The sequence below is a fragment of the Cricetulus griseus genome, chromosome 2, assembly GCF_003668045.3.
Source record: "Cricetulus griseus strain 17A/GY chromosome 2, alternate assembly CriGri-PICRH-1.0, whole genome shotgun sequence".
Lineage (NCBI taxonomy): Eukaryota > Metazoa > Chordata > Mammalia > Rodentia > Cricetidae > Cricetulus > Cricetulus griseus.
In genome coordinates this window covers 141659764-141676547 of record NC_048595.1, presented here as the reverse complement: position 1 = coordinate 141676547, position 16784 = coordinate 141659764, and positions in this window count along the sequence as shown.

Sequence of the window (16784 nt, the reverse complement as noted above, 5' to 3'; positions counted from 1 at the left end):
AGCTGAACTTATTTTCCTGTGCACCCTCCTCTTCTCACTTTGGAAAAATTTTCTCCTTTTCTATGAGGATCATCTCATGGTGGCAGGGGGAGTCCATGGATGGGTGAATGTGTCCATGAGTTCTATAAGTTCTTTGGCACATCCTAGGTGTTTTGTTCACCTCGATGTTCAATGATTAGAGAATTTACATTTAAGCCCTTAAGTTCAGAAATTGCTCTCTTCTTTTTTAAGGATGTGCAGCAAAAATTCAGTGTTCTTTACTGGCCACCAACCCTATGTCTAGCTCCACTGTTTGGCTAACCATACCTACCAAGTCTGCCACTATACACATAGCTTCTTTAAAGTGACATCCTTTAGATAAATGGTAGCTTTTCAGATATGCGTACCCTTGACAGCCTGGCCAGTTTCACTGGCCATCTTAAAATGAACACGAAGATTTGAACCTCTTGCTTTTACCCTGATTTTGCAGGGTATTCTGGGTCAAAATTACCTCACAGATTACTTCAGACCACACAGCACAAGTTTTTTTTTCCTTTTGTTATTTTGTATATTCTCTCTCCATCTTTTAGTTAGTTTGCATAAGGGTTTATCTATCTTGTGATTATCTCAAAGAACCAACTCTTCATTTCATTGATTTTTTGTATTGTTCTTATTGTTTCTATTTTGTTGATAATTTCCTGCCATACACTCCTCTTAGATGTGCTTACTTCATTTGTTTTAGTGCTTTCAGGTGTGCTGTTAAATGGCTAGGATGAAATCTTACCTTTTTTTTTTTTTAATTTAGGCACATTCTATGAACTTTTCTCTTAGTACAACTTTACTTGTTTCTCATTAGTTTTGATATACTGTGTATTCATTTTAATTGAGTTCTAGAGTCTTCCATTTTTTTATTTCTGTCTTGATCCGTTTTTCATTCAATAGTTGGTTGTTCATTTTTGATGAGTTTTAAAGTTTTCTATTCTGCAGACACATTACAGCTTTAATATGTGATGGTCTAATAGGATGCAGGGAGTTACATCAATTTTCTTCTTGAGAATTTATTTGTGGTCATATTTTTGGAGAAAGTTCCATGGGGTGATGAGCTGAAGGAATATTTTTTTTTGTGTGTAGGTGAACTATTCTGTAACTATCTGATAGGTCCATTTGGTTTATAACTTCTCTTAGCTCCAGTATTTCTATGTTTAGTTTTTATCTGAATGGTTGATGCATTGGTGAGAGCACTGAGGACTTCCACTATCAGTGTGTGAGGGTCAATATGTGATTTCAGCTGTTTGTTTCAAAAACTTGAGTGCTCCTGATCTGAGAGCATAAATGCTAAAACTGAAATATCATCTTGGTGGCTTTTTCCTTTGATGAGTATGTTGTGCCCTTCTCTATCACTGTTGATTACTTTTGGTTTGAAATCTATTTTGTTATATATTAAAGTTGCTACAGCAGCTTGCTTTTTAGTTCTACTTGTTTAGAATACCCTTTTTTTCAAGCAGAAGAATGGATTTGTTTTCACATTCTGTGTCTTTTTATTGGGGAATTGAGCTTATTGATACTGAGGGATATCAATGAGCAATTCTTTTTTAAATTTTTTTTATTAGTTCAAATTAGGAACAAGCTTGTTTCACATGTCATTTCTTTCTCCCTCTCCATCCCCTCAGATCTACCCCCTACCCCATCCACTCTCCATTCCCCAGGCAGGGTAGGGCCCTCAATGGGGAGGGTGGGGGTTGGAGGCTCTGAAAAGTCCATCACATCATCCTGGGCATGGCCAAGGCCCTTCCTCATGTATCCAGGGCAAGAGTGCATCCCTTCATCTGGGATGGGCTCTCAAAGTCCCTTCTTTTTTTTTGTTTTTGTTTTTGGAGACAGGGTTTCTCTGTGTAGCTTTGGAGCCTATCCTGGCACTCGCTCTGGAGACCAGGCTGGCCTCAAACTCACAGAGATCCACCTGCCTCTGCCTCCTGAGTGCTGGGATTAAAGGCAAGAGCCACCAATGCCTGGCCTCAAAGTCCCTTCTTACACCAGGAAAAAATACTAATCCACTACCAGGGGCCCCAGGGAGTGCAGAGGCCTCCTCGTTGACATCTTGCTATTTTGCTGTTATTGTTCTTGGTAGTGTTGGTAGTATATATGTGTGTATTTCCCTTATTTTGATTTTCCAGATGTGAAATTATTTTCTGTGTTTTCATCAATGTAGTTAGTTTCCTTAGGTTGAAGTTTCCCTTCTAGCACCTTCTGTATGGATCAGTTTATAGATAGGTATTGCTTACATTTGACTTTATCATGATATATCTTATTTTCCCATATGGCAAATTAAAGTTTTACAGTATATACTAGTCTGGCTGGCATCTATGATCTCATGTAGTACAGACCCTTCTGACTTTTAGAGTCTTCATTGAGAAGACAGGTGTAATTCTGATAGGTCTACCTTTATATGTTACTTGGATTTTTTCCCTTGCATCTTATAATATTCTTTCTTTATTCTGTATATTTAGGGTTCTGATTATTATGTGACACAAGGACTCTCTTTTCTGGTTCAGTCTATTTGGTGTTCTGTATGCTTCTTTTTATTTAAATTATAAACAAGCTTGTTTTACATGTCAATTCCAGTTCTCTTCCCTCCCCCACCACAACCCCCTATTCCATCCCCTTTCAGCTCCCCAGGGAGGGGAGACCTTCCATGGGGGATCTTCAAAGTTGTCATATCATTTGGAGCAAGGCGTAGACCCTCCTTCGTGTGTCTAGGCTGAGAGAGTATCCTTCTGTGTGGACTGGGTTCCCAAAGTCCATTCGTGTGCTAGGGATAAATACTGATCCACTACCAGAGGCCCCATAGATTTAGCCAGACCTCCAAACTGACATCCACATTCTTCCCCTGACTCAATCCTCCCACTCTTTCATGTCCCCCTCTACCCTCCTCTTCTCCCCTTCTCCTTCTCCTAGCTCCCTCCCCTCTCTCCCCCATGCTCCCAGTTAGATCAGGAGATCTTGTCCCTTTCCCCTTCCCCGGGGTTGGGGGAGGGCATGTATGTCTCTCTTAGGGTCCTCCTTGTTTCCTACCTTCTCTGGAGGTATGGACTATAGGCTGGTAATTCTTTGTTCTATGTCTAAATCTGTATATGAGTGTGTACATACCATGTCTGTCTTTTTGTGACTGCGTTACCTTATTCAGGATGGTTTCTTCTAGTTCCATCCATTTGCTTTTGAATTTCAAGATTCCATTTTTTTTTGTTTGTTTGTTTGTTTTTTTTGTTTTTTTTTTGATGAGTAGTACTCCATTTTGTAAATGTGCCACATTTTTCTCCATCCATTCCTCAGTTGAGGGGCATCTATGTTTCTTCCCGGTTCTGGCTATTACAAATAATGCTGCAATGAACATGGTTGAACAGATGTCCTTGTTGTAAGAATCTTTTGGGTATATGCCTAAGAGTGGAATTGCTGGATCTTGTGGTAGACTGATTCTCACTTTCCTGAGTAATTACCATACTGATTTCCAAAGTGGCTGCACAATTTTGTACGCCCAACGGGAGTTGAGGAGTGCTCTCCTTTCTCCACATCCTCTCCAGCATAAACTGTCATTGGTGTTTTTGATTTTACTCATTTTGACAGGAGTAAGATGGTATCTCAGAGTTGTTTTGATTTGCATTTCCCTGATGGCTAAGGATGCTAAGCACTTACATGTCTTTCAACCATTTCAGATTCCTCTATTGAGAATTCTCTATTAAGTTTTGTACCACATATTTTAATTGGATTAGTTGGTGTTTTGGGTGACTAGCTTCTTGAATTCTTTGTATATTTTGGAAATCACCCATCTGTCAGGTGTGGGGTTGGTGAATATCTTTTCCCATTCTGTGGGCTGCCTTTTTGTCTTATAGACTGTTTCCGTTGCCTTACAGAAGCTTCTGATTTTCAGGAGGTACCATTTATAAATTGTTGATCTCTGTATGCTTCTTGTACCTTGATAGGCATCTTCTTAAGTTAGGAAATTTTTCATCTATGATTTTGTTGATAATGTTTTTATGGACCTTTGTTTTGGTATTCTTCTTCATCTATTCCTCTTATTCTTTTGGTTTAGTCTTCTCACATTATCCAAGATTAAATAGATGTTTTCTGATTTTTAGATTTGTTATTTTTGACAGATACATCCATCTTTTTCAATTCTATTTTCAATGCCTGAGATTCTCATTTTCATCCCTTGTATTCTGTTTGTGGTGCCTTCTTCTGTAGTTCCTGTTCAAACTCCCAAATTTTTCATTTCCAGAATTCTCTCAGTTTGTGTTTTCTTTATTGACTCATTTCCATTTTCAGATCTTGAACAATTTTATTCTTTTCCTTCTACAGTCTTTTTGTATTTTCTTGGCTTTATAAAGGGATATATTCATTCCCTCCAATTTTTTTTGTTTATTTTCTGGACTTTTAAAAAGAGATTTGTTCATTCTTTCTTCAAGGTCTTCTATTGTCTTCATATAGTTGATTTTAAGGTCTATTACTTGTGCTTTAGTTAATTTGGAATATTGAGGGCCTGCTGTGGTAGGATATCTGGGCTCTAGTGGGGACATATTATTCTGCCTTTAATTGATTGTGATTTTAATCTGTTGTCTAAGCAACTGTGTTTAGGGTGATTATATGTCTAGGTGCTGATTTCTGGGTTTGTCTTTATTTATTATGGATACTTTGTTCCTTGATTTCTGTTTCTTCTCTGGATTTTTAAAGAATATGGTGGTTGTTTGTTTGTTACCTGTTTTCCTGGCCTACTCAATTGGTATGTTCATAGTGAATGCCTGCTGGTGTTTGAGTGTAGAACACTGGGATGAGTTGGGGAAGGGGAGTTTGCAGTGGGAAGGTCCAAACTTGTGATCCATTGGAGATGGGATCTGAGAGAAAATAGAGACCATAGCAGGTTTTCTTCTACAGAGCTGGGGATGAGACTGGAGAGGCAGGGTATTGGATCTCAGGATTTGGATTGGTGTGGGTTAGCTTTCAGCCTACTTGTTGACCTGGAAGGAGCAGCCCTTGGGTTATCATGGGATATCTGCTGGAGTTCTGGTCTGAGACAAGGCCACAGGTTGTGGGGGAGAAGGTTAGGAGTGGAAGATCTGTGGGATCCACAGGAGATGCAGGGCAGAGAAGGCTGCCAAGTATGCTCTGCTGCAGAACTGAGGATGAGACTGAGGGTTTGGCCATGGGGAAATAGAGAGAAAAGAGAAGGTCCAAAAATTACATCTTTTTTTTTTTAACACTAAGTAAAGTATAGTTCAGGGATAATCATTCTGTTTTTTTCCTCCTTCTTGATGGATAGAATATAAGACACTTTAGAATTAGAACATAGTTCCAGAGAAGCACAATTATTTTTGAGAATTTACTTTTACTGTAACAAGAATAATTAATATAGTAAAAATCCTTAGAACTTAAATCCCAAACTTGCTCTCAGAAAGTACAGTGCCATGTAGTAATAGAGAATACTGACCCAGTACTGTTAATGTGATTCCCTACATACCAGCCACTGAACTATGTGCCAGATCCTAATAAAGAGCTGATGACTGGGCCCTGAATGTACAATAAGGCATGAGTCTACAGCCTCTGTAAAAACTTATTTAGATGAATTCTTCATTGTAATTATGGCCACTGAGTTCCAAATTCTCGTTAAATGAATGCCAAGTACACTAAGCATGAAGGGATTCTATGTCATTGTTGTTAGCAACACTTTCTTCTACTCCCGACAGGCACTGAAGTGTTCAGAAAGCACAGAGCAGAACTCTGAACATTAGCATCTCATGTCTGTGGCAGCAACCTGCCTGGGATATTTAGCTCTTATTGCCCGTGGAAGAATGCATTTGGTAAAACAAAGCAAAAATGTTATTTTTTTAATTTTTGGATTTTGCTTTTTAATCTTATTTAACCTATCTCAGAGATTTTAAAGACAAAATCAGATATTCACTTTACAACTACCTGATATACCATGAAGTGTTATGAATAAGTAAGTAGTAATTATTTCTTTCAGAGCATTAAAACATTTGGGAGAATTATTATTATTATAAACATTAAAACATATATATACACATACACACGCATGCTCTTGTTTGTGGTAGGACACTTTTTGTTTGATATCTTGAACAATAATAACAATAGCAATAGTAATAACAATAGTTTTTGCTATATCCATGTTTCATCACATTCAGGTAGCAATATAGTATAAATTTTGATAGCTAAGTTAACAGACAACTAATATTTAACCCAAAAGCTATATATAGAATGATTACTGATTATAGCAGGTGGTATCTTAGTCATAATGAAAAGAACTTATATGTTAAAATATCTCAGCAAATTAAAAATAGAAGCTATTTCCCTAAATCTGAAAAGGGTTGTATCCAAAAACATAAAGCTAGTGAGTTAAATATTGTTCCCCTAGAACTGAGAATTCAATAACCATACCTATTCTCATTGTTTGCATTAGTCATGCAGAAAAACAAAAAGTCTAAATAGAAACTTACCAATCTGCCAATATATATATATATATATATATATATATCCTATACCTAGGAATCTAGACAGACACACACACACACACACACACACACACACACACACACACACACACACGCTATTAGTATTCACTAGGTACAAAGAAGTTTTTTTAAAATTTAATTGTTCCTTTATGTTAGCAACAAGTGATTTGAAATGAAGTTTAAAAATGATTCACCTTACAAGAGAAGGAAATCAATTAACACCTGGAGACTAATTTATTTTTTCTAAGTTCATCTATAACTATTGATGAGTTTAAATGAAAAGTGGTTTGACATGTTAATGGGGTGAAAGATTCGATTATGTTGTAATGTCCATTCTGGCCAAAATAGATTATCACCTATCAAAATCACAGTGAACAACTCTTTAGTAGTTAAGAAATTGTGCCCCTATTTTGGAAACTTGATGACTCTAACATTATCAATTTTCCAGAAAAATATAGCTGCATGACTCACATTTCTCAAGTTTAAAGTTTAGTGTAAAAGCAAAACAATCAGAATAGTGTAGCAATTGTGCTGTGATAATCATCAAAATAATGGAAGAAGCCTGGAAACAGACCTTCCACGTTCACTGTCAAATAACTCTGACAAAGTATAAGCTTCAAGGGGGAGAATACAGAACTCTCAAAACATGGTGCTGAAACAATTTGTTATTCATATGGAAAAAATTAGCTTTGATCCTTGCCTCGTATCTTATGTTAAAATTAATTAGACATGGGTTACACTAAACATAAAAGCTGACTATAAACTTAGAAAAGAAAACCTGGGAGAAAATCTGAAACATTGGGAGGGGCCAGAATTTCTAATGAGCTCACCATCAAATGCTCAGGGCAAAGGATATACTAGGCTTTTCAATAGACACCACTTCGAGAGAAGCCACCCATCCTGGGATATCTGCATCACACACCTGGCTCAGGAATTCTATGGGGACTACAGGAAGAATGCACATATGCAGCTCAGCAAAGAAGAAAACAATCTATATAAATAGTAATAGAGGTGTAAAGAGACATCGAAGAGGCAGGAGCAGGCTTTTGATTGCATTTTCCTCTTGGTGCTTCCCAGATTAACCTTGACCTCCAGCAATGAATGTTTCCTTCCTTGTTTGTGTTGTTTTATTTGCTTCATGAGGGATTGTACCCTGGACATTGTGAATAATAATAGATCAGCACTTTGCTTCTGAGCCACCCTAACCCCACTACCCCACCCTTTTGCTTTGCTATTATTGTATCCACCTTGCTTTTAATTCTTAGTCTTGATACTATGGAGCAAAAATACAGTTGTATGTTTTATTATATTATATCTCCTATGTCTTCTGTTGACTTAGGGAATCCTACTTAGTGCACGTGGTGTAATAGGCCAAATAATGAGAGACACATTCGTTATCATGTCTACAACTTTGTAAATTCTATTTTTTTCTTTTAAGAAAAAGGGGTGAGTCCTTCCTTCCTTCCTTCCTTCCTTCTTTCCTTCCTTCCTTCCTTCCTTCCTTCCTTCCTTCCTTCCTTCCCTCCCCTCCCTCCTCCCTCCTCCTCCCTCCCTCCCTCTTCTTTCTTTCTTTTTTCCTTCCTTTCTTTCTTTCCTTCTTCCTTCTTTCTGAGATTCTCATGTAGCCCAGACTTACTTCAAACTCACTGTGTAGCTGAGGATGACCCTGAACTCTTGATCCTCCTGCCTCTATCTCCAGAGTACTGAGATGATAGTCATATGCAGTGGGTGCTGGGGATTGTACATAGGTCTTGCATGTTAATCAGGCACTGATTCACTGAGCAGCATCCCCAATCCCCTGGGAAGGTGTTTAAATGGACACTAAATATTGGGGAAACATAAATTAAAGCCTTAGGATGTCACTTCCCATCTCCCAGGTTGGCTAAATTTAGACTGTTTACAAATACAAGTGTTGGTGAAATGAAGCCAGGAAAGCACACTCATTGTCTATCTGTTAGGACACAGGAACATATTATAAATGACAGTATTTTATAGCCTAAATCCCATGCATTCATCAACCATGCTGATTTTATTTCCAGCTGTTGACTCTGGAGTAACAGAGGCTTGCTCACAACACCTTACGCCTATCTATGTCCATAGCATGTTTATTAGTAATAATCCCCCATCAGAAGCAAACCAAAAATGTCAGCAGATGAATGTACATACAGAAAGCTTTTACTTGTGCTGTGGATGAAGTAGTACTCAACAATAAAAAGGACCAAATTCCTAAGGGCACGAATACCTTGAGTAAGAACAATAACAAAAGATTACAGGTTAAAAATACTAGAGTACACAGTTCCATGGAGAAGTTCTAGAAAAGATAAAACTGAAAAACTGTTCTATGACACAATTCAGATGAGTATTGGTTCCTGTTTTATTTTGTTCTTAATGATATAGAATGAAATTTTGTTCAAAGAATCATGGGAGAAATATCTTCATTGGGATGGGGATACAATTACTGGCATCCAATGAATGCCCTCATTTCTGCTGTAACCGTGTCATAACTCTGCCACATCACAGCAGGCCTGTTTCATCCAGTCCGAGATGGTACCTGGTCATCTCATTCTGGCAGAGGAGACTTATCTGGGCTACTGTACCACCTCTAAGGTATCACTGGCAATGGAGGAATTATCTACCCTTGTACATGATTCTAGGAGTTCAGAAAATTGTGCGAGGTTATTTTGAATCTGGTGTTACAAGTCAACTCTTTGCAGTGGATAGATGGATAAGGAGACAATGGAGGATTGGGGCCATCAGGCAGTGATGACTACAGGGTAATCTGTCCTGTGGGAAAAAAGAAGCATTCTCTAATTTTTGTGGATTGTGTTTATATGCAAATGTGGCCCAAAGTGAACAGATCTGAGTTAATAAGAAATTGTAACTACAGTTTTATGTGAAATTTTCTGACAGCATACCAGAGCAAGCCCATGGGCTGCTCTGTTTGTCTCTTCTTGCTGCTGTAGGGATTATCACAAAATCTGACTTAAAACAGCACAAATTGATTATCTTACAGCTCAATGGGTCAGAAGTCTGACCAAAATCTCCTGGGGTTAACTTCAGCTTGTTGGCAGGCCTTGCTCCCTTTTAAAGACCTGGGGCATTCTGTTTCCTGATTTTTTCCAGTTGCAAGGGCCACCCACACTCCTTGGCTACTTCCACACCTTTAAGGCTATATCGGCCTCTTTCTCTCCTATCACATCTCTCTGATTACCCTAGAAAGGACTCCCACTCCCACTCCCTCTCCCACTCCTAACAAAAGGGATTAAACCAGCACCGTGTAGGTGACCAGGATAATGTCCCCATTGCAAATCCCTTAATTTTTCATCTTATCTGCATACTCTCTTGTCATGCCAGGAAACAGATCTAGAAATTTCGAAGATTTGCATGGTGACTTCTTTAGGGGTGGCTGTTAATCTACCTGACAGAGTTGGCATTCAAAATCTCTGACCTAGATCTCCCATGGAAACATGTCTACGCTGGTATTTTCTTCTCCTCCCCGAAACAGTGTCATTTCCTCTGGATTACTAAAAATGGTGACTCCTCTACTTAAGGGAAGACTGTGGGGTCCTCAAAGGCTGAGAATTCACTTAGTCCATTGCAGAAATATGGTGTATGCCCAAGCCCCTTGCTGCTGTGTTGGTTCAGTGCCCTGTGGATCGGGTCTTCCAAAGCAGGGTAAAACCTTCTTTAGGCTTCCTCTGAGGGAAGTACGTTAGCATTAGTGGCTTTTTTCATTGCTGGGGCAGAGACAACTCACAGGAGAAAGGATTTGTTTTGGTTGGTAGTTTAAGGAGAGCATCCATCATAAGGAAGACAGGACGAAGGGACCACCTTCTGCCCACGGAGCAGCTCATCATCAGCATGATGCACAGGACATAGCACCACTACTACTAGTGTTCAGGGAGCATCCACGTTTGTTTCACTAAGCTGTAATCATCTCAAACTGAAACTCAGAAACTCTTTGCCTTTGCATTGATGTTCACAAGCCCTAACCACAGAATGTGGCATTGTAGAGTCTATGGGAAAATATGAATTGCTCTTTGCTTTAAAGAGGTGTTGAAACAAAAACTATGAACCAACATAAACCAATGCAATTGGGGGCATTTTTACTCAGTTATAGGATTCTATGAGCTGGAATTTGACTTCTAATTTCACAGTTATTTGAATGTGACTTCCAAAAGATGCTATTCTCTTTTTGTACAAATTAGGCAGTGTTCTCTATTTTGCCCCTTGGATGTGAGTATGATTACTCACAAATTACAATCACAAATATTTCAGTTAAGATGCTCCATGTCAGAGATGAGGCTTCATTGTTACTATGTCAGAGAGCAGCTTGGTTGAGGCCCATGGCTTGAAATGAGCTGTTGTAGGCCCAGGCTACTGTGAGTGAACCTGGCATGTGCTCCTCACTGAATTACCTGACTTATGGCAATTTTGCAGTGGGAAGAAACATGAGTATCACTTTAACAATGAGCCATGGAAGCTTTTGGTTACTTTTGATAAGAAAGGAGTCTTTCTGGTCATGTCTTATCCCTTTACTGGGATGAGGTCTGCAGAATTCAGTGGAAATCTCCCATGCCTCATTGTGTCTGTATGCTCTGAAGTTTTACAACTTTTCTGATGCTAACTGGGTGGCTTAGCAACTAATAAGAAGAGAAATCACCATGAGGACTATTATTACTCTTTTGCTTTCCCCTTTGCCTGACTGGCTAGTTAGCCAGATTTCTTCTTTCTACTTTTGGTACTAGGACTTGCATTCAATCGGATACTTGGAATGAAATTGCTCTTAGAAACTAGACAGAAGTGATATACTTACATTCTAGATTTGTTAATGCTACCATACACAGAAAATCAAATTGTCATTGTCTTAGAGGAATAAGGAGAAGAAAATATATTTATACTGGACATATCATAAAATTAAGTTACTTCACACAAAGTGTGAATTACTTAAGGCCCAAGAAAAATGGTTAAATATAGGCATATGTGAAGACAGTTTTTACTACAGCAAAAATGGAAAGCTTTTGGATCTGATTGGACTGTGACACAAAGGCACAGTTGCTAACTAGAACCCTTGTGGTGGAGGGGCAGGCTATTACTGAGAAGCCAAGGACATTTTCCTATGGAAACTCTGATGAGGAAAGGAAAGAATAGGGGGCTGAGGGAGAAGGTTCCAGTAACACCTCTGCCAAGCACCATTTCCTATCCTCTAAGTCTGATTCTGATTACTCCTGCCATTTCTGAAAGCTCTGAGCCTGAGTATTTGACAAGGAAATAGACTAAAAAATTGAACCGCATGTAAACTATTTATAGGTTTGCTAGCCCAGAGAAATAGGATGGGCCGCAAACAGCAGCAGCAGCAAATTCCAAATTGGCCATAAATCTGAAATAGGAAATATCAGACGTGCACTGGGCACGGTATGCCAGGATCAGCTTTTGAACTAAGAAGTGCTTTATACATATAAACAAGGAGAACATCTTTCATTTGTTCTCTTTGCTTGTTGAAGGGGAAAATTGCAGCCCAGAATTGACACTCATAGCAAAAGGCTGCTACTGGGACGAAGCACTGTTTATGTTTTCTGCTTTATCACTGTAAGTGCTTAAACTATTAGCAGTTTTGCTGAAGTAAAGACAGTTCCACTGCTAACAGGAGTGGGCATGAGCCTGCAGGACTCAAATGTTTCCTCTCTGTTTAGCCTCAGGCAGGTCCTTTAGCTTTTGTGGCTCAATTTAATCTTTCTGCACTCTCCAGGAAAAGTGTACAGCAGCCCTCAACACAGTTGCTAGTAGCCTGGGGACACTCACACCATCTTCAGGGGTCATCTGACACCAGGGGACAAAGTAAGTGACTACACACTGACAAAAGATCTGAAGGTGTGTTAGGTGCTAGCCTCAACCCTAGGGCATTATTTCACTGGTTCTGGGCACTTCCCATTTCTCATCTTCCATGATTACAGAAGACAATTCTGAAAGTGGTGCAGCAGTTCCCCCATAAGCTATTATCAAATTCCATAAGCTCTTTTCCCTTATAAATGTGGTCTGAGACTCAGCTAGACAGTTATAATAAAAATAAAAACAAACTTGGATTCACTGAAATACATTTTTTTTAAAGAAACACGACGACTAGTTGGATACAGTTTTAAAAGATAAACTGCAAACCCCAGTCTGTAGTGGAGTGAACAGTCCAAAAGAGAAGGCGATGCTTTCAGAACACTAAGGGCTATGAGAAGCTTTTTCAGAGATCAGCCAGAAGGTCGTAATCATCTCCATGAGGGAGCTGAAGAAAGCGGTGTAGAGGTATGGAATTTTTATGTTGTTATGCTATGTTATGTTATTGAAGTTTGAGCCATGGTCTCATGTATTCAAGGCTAACCATAAATTCACGCAGAAGAAGATAACATTTAACAACTGATCCTCCTGCATTAACAGTCTGAGTTCTGGGATTACAGTCATGTATCATTACACACCATTGTTATGCTCATGGTAATACTACACACTGATGTATTTATATATATGTACAAATACACACACATATATTACAATTATGTAATAGATGCATATTATGTAATAAATGTATATATATATATATATACATATATATATATATTACATAATTGTATTTTTAGTTGTGAGTCTAGCCTTTAACAGCTGAGCTATCACTCCAGCCCTTACAAAATTATATGAAAGACAGAGCTGATCCTTAGTGCTATGCACCTCTAATATGTGATCTTAAGAGGCTGAGAAGAAGGGTTACAAGTTCACACCCACCTTGAACAAATTAAAGAAGCCCTGTTTCAAAAGGAAGAACACTGAGAAAGGATAGAGGGTAAAACTAAGTGGTTGAGGCATTTACTTAACATGGCTGGAGGTGTGTGTGTGTGTGTGTGTGTGTGTGTGTGTGTGTGTTTGTGTGTGTGTGTGTAAACAAAATGTGTAACTAACACAGAGAAATATACATATTTTAAAGGAATCACATGTATGTGTGTAACTCCTGCATTCACACTGCTATCTTTTTGCTGAGTGTCAACATTAAATAACTGTGAGTTATTATGAATGTTATTTTTTTTTACCCATGGTCCAGTTGGGGTTGGCTTCTATGCCCACATGCCACCATCATTACTGGAGCTTCTCTAATGCTGTGCTTCTGTTTCCCCCCTTCCAGGTTTGCTTGGCAGCCAGTCTAGAACTTGTATAGCACAGAAGCATGTTGTGTTAGAATCATGGAATCTCATTTTCCCTTTAGCTCAGGACAAAAGACATGCAATAAATTCAACAAGTTTAACGTGTTAAACTGGAGAATTTTGAGATGTGGCTGTATTTGTAAGACTACCAGCATAATCAAAATAATGAACATGTGTCCTTCATTCTCAAAAAACTTTCTCCGACTCACAGTTTTCACTCTGTGTATCTCCTTCATTCTATACATTGGTAAGCACTGATTTCCTTAATGTCTTTAGAGATCAATTCATGTTTTCTTGAATCACATATGTATTATAAAATAATAAATTCGATAGGTATTTTTTAACCAGTAACAAGGTTACTGTTTAATAAATAGTCATGCTACAAAAGTAAGATGAATTCTTTAAACATAATTTAGAAAGTACAAAAAAGGCCAAAGGAAACATATTAAGTACCCTACTTAAAGGGCTTTCCCCCCCCTTATATAGACAGAAAATTATTTTACATGTCAAACCCAGGTCCCTCTCCCTCCCCTCCTCCCCTGCTCCCCCAACTAACACCCTGCCTAGCCCATATCTTTCTGCTCCCCAGGGAGGCCGAGGCCTTCCACAGGCATCTTCAAAGTCTGTCATATTCTTTGGGATAGGGCCTATGCCAACCCCCTTGTGTCTAGGCTCAGGGAGTATCCCTTATGTGGGATGGGCACCCAAAGCCCATTCCTATGCTAGGGATAAATAATGATCCACTACAAGAGGCCATAGATTTCCAAGGTCTCCTCACTGACACCCAAATTCAGGGAATCCGGATCAGTACCATACTGGTTTCCCAGCTGTCAGTCTGGGGAACAAGAGTTCTCCCTTGTTCAGGTCATCTGTTTCTGTGGGTTTCACCAGCCTTGTATGGACCCCTTTGCTCATCAGTCCTCCAAGGTGTCTGCTTCTACTTCCATCACCTGCTAGATGAAGTCTATACTATGGCATATGAATAAGTGATCAATCTCATTATCAGAAGACATTTAAGGCAGCCTCTCCTCTGTTGCTTAGATTATTAGTTGTTGTCATATTTGTAGCTCTCCAGACATTTCCCTAGTGCCTGATTTCTCTTTAAACCTATAATCTCTCCCTCTATTATATTATCTCTTATCTTGCTCTCTTCTGTTCTTCCCACAGCTCAACATCTCTGCCCCATCATGTCTTCCTCACCCCTCTTCTTCTCTGCTTCTCATTCTCCTAGTTCTGTCTCCCCTCCCCCAATGCTCCCAATTTTTTAAGGAGATCTTGTCCCTTTCCCCTTCTCCAGGATACCATGTGTGTCTCTCTTAGAGTCCTCCTTGTTTACCAGCCTCTCCAGCAGCATGGAATGCAGGCTGGCAATCCTTTACTCCATGTCTGAAATCCACATATGAGTGAGTACATGCCATGCCTGACTTTTGGTGACTGGGTTACCTCGCTCAGAATGGTTTCTTCCAGATCTATCCATATGCCTGAGAATTTCAAGATTCCACTGCTTTTTTCCCCCCAGTGAGTAGTACTCCATTGTGTAAATGTACCACATTTTCTGTAACCATTCTTCAGTTGAGGGGCATCTAGGTTGTTTCCAGGTTCTGGCTATTACAAATAATGCTGCTATGAACATCGGTGAACATATGTCCTTGTTGTACAAATGTGCTTCTTTTGGGTATATGCCTAAGAGTGGAATTGCTGGATCTTGTAGTAGACTGATTCCCATTTTCTTGAGGAATCACCAAACAGATTTCCAAAGTGGCTGTACGTGTTGGCACTCCCACCAGCAGCGGAGGAGTGTTCCCCTTTCTCCACATCCTCTCCAGCATAGTATCTCATTGGTGTTTTTGACTTTAGCCATTGTGACAGGTCTAAGATGGTATCTCAGAGTTGTTTTGATTTGCATTTCCCTCATGGCTAAGGATGTTGAGCACTTTCTTATGTGTCTTTCAGCCATTTTAGATTCTTCTATTGAGAATTGTCTATTTAATTCTGTACCCCACTTTTTAATTGGATTGTTTGGTGTTTTGGTGGCTAGCTTCTTGAGTTCTTTGTAAATTTTGGAGATCAGCCTTCTGTCAGATGTGGGGTTGGTGAATATCTTTTCCCAATCCATGGGTTGTCATTTTGTCTCATTGACTGTGTCCTTTCCTTACAGAAGCTTCTCAGTTTCAGGAGGTCCCATTTATTAACTGTTGATCCCAGTTTCTGTACGACTGGTGTTATGTTTAGGAAGCAGTCTCCTGTACCAATTCGTTCAAGAGTATTTCCTACTTTTTCTTCTAATAAGTTCAGTGTGGCTAGGTTTATGTTAAGGTCCTTGATCCATTTGGACTTACGTCTTGTACATGGCGATCTATCTATAGTCTTCTGCATGCTAGCATCCAGTTATGCCAGCACTGTTGTTGAAGATGCTTTCTTTATTCCATTGTATAGCTTTAGCTTCTTTGTCAAAAATCAGGTGTTCATAGGTGTGTGGGTTAATATCAGGGTTTTCAACTTGATTCCATTGGTCTACCTGTCTATTTTTGTGCCAATAAAAAGCTATTTTCAGGACTATTGCTCTTTAATAGAGCTTGAAATCAAGGATGTTGATGCCTCTGGAAGTTCTTTTATTGTATAGGGCTGTTTTGGCTATCCTGGGTCTTTTGTTTTTCCATAAAAAGTTGAGAATTGTTCTTTCAAGGTATGTGAAGAATTGTGCTGGGATTTTGATGGGGATTGCATTGAATCTGTAGATTGCTTTTGGCAAGATTGCTGTTTTTACTATGTTTATCCTACCTATCCAAGTATGTGGGAGATCCTTCTTTTTTCTGGTATTTTGTTTAATTTCTTTCTTTAAAGACTGAAAATTCTTATGATAAAGCTCTTCCACATTTTTGGTTAGCATTACCCCAAGGTATTTTATGTTGTTTGTGGCGATTGTAAAGGGTGATGTTTCTCTGATTTCTTTCTCAGCACATTTATCATCCATATATATAGTAGGGCTATTGATTTTTTTGAGTTGATCTTGTATCCTGCCAATTTGCTGAAGGTGTTTATCAGCTGTAGGAGTTCCCGGTAGAGTTTTTCACGTTACTTATGTAAACTATCATATCATCTGGAAATA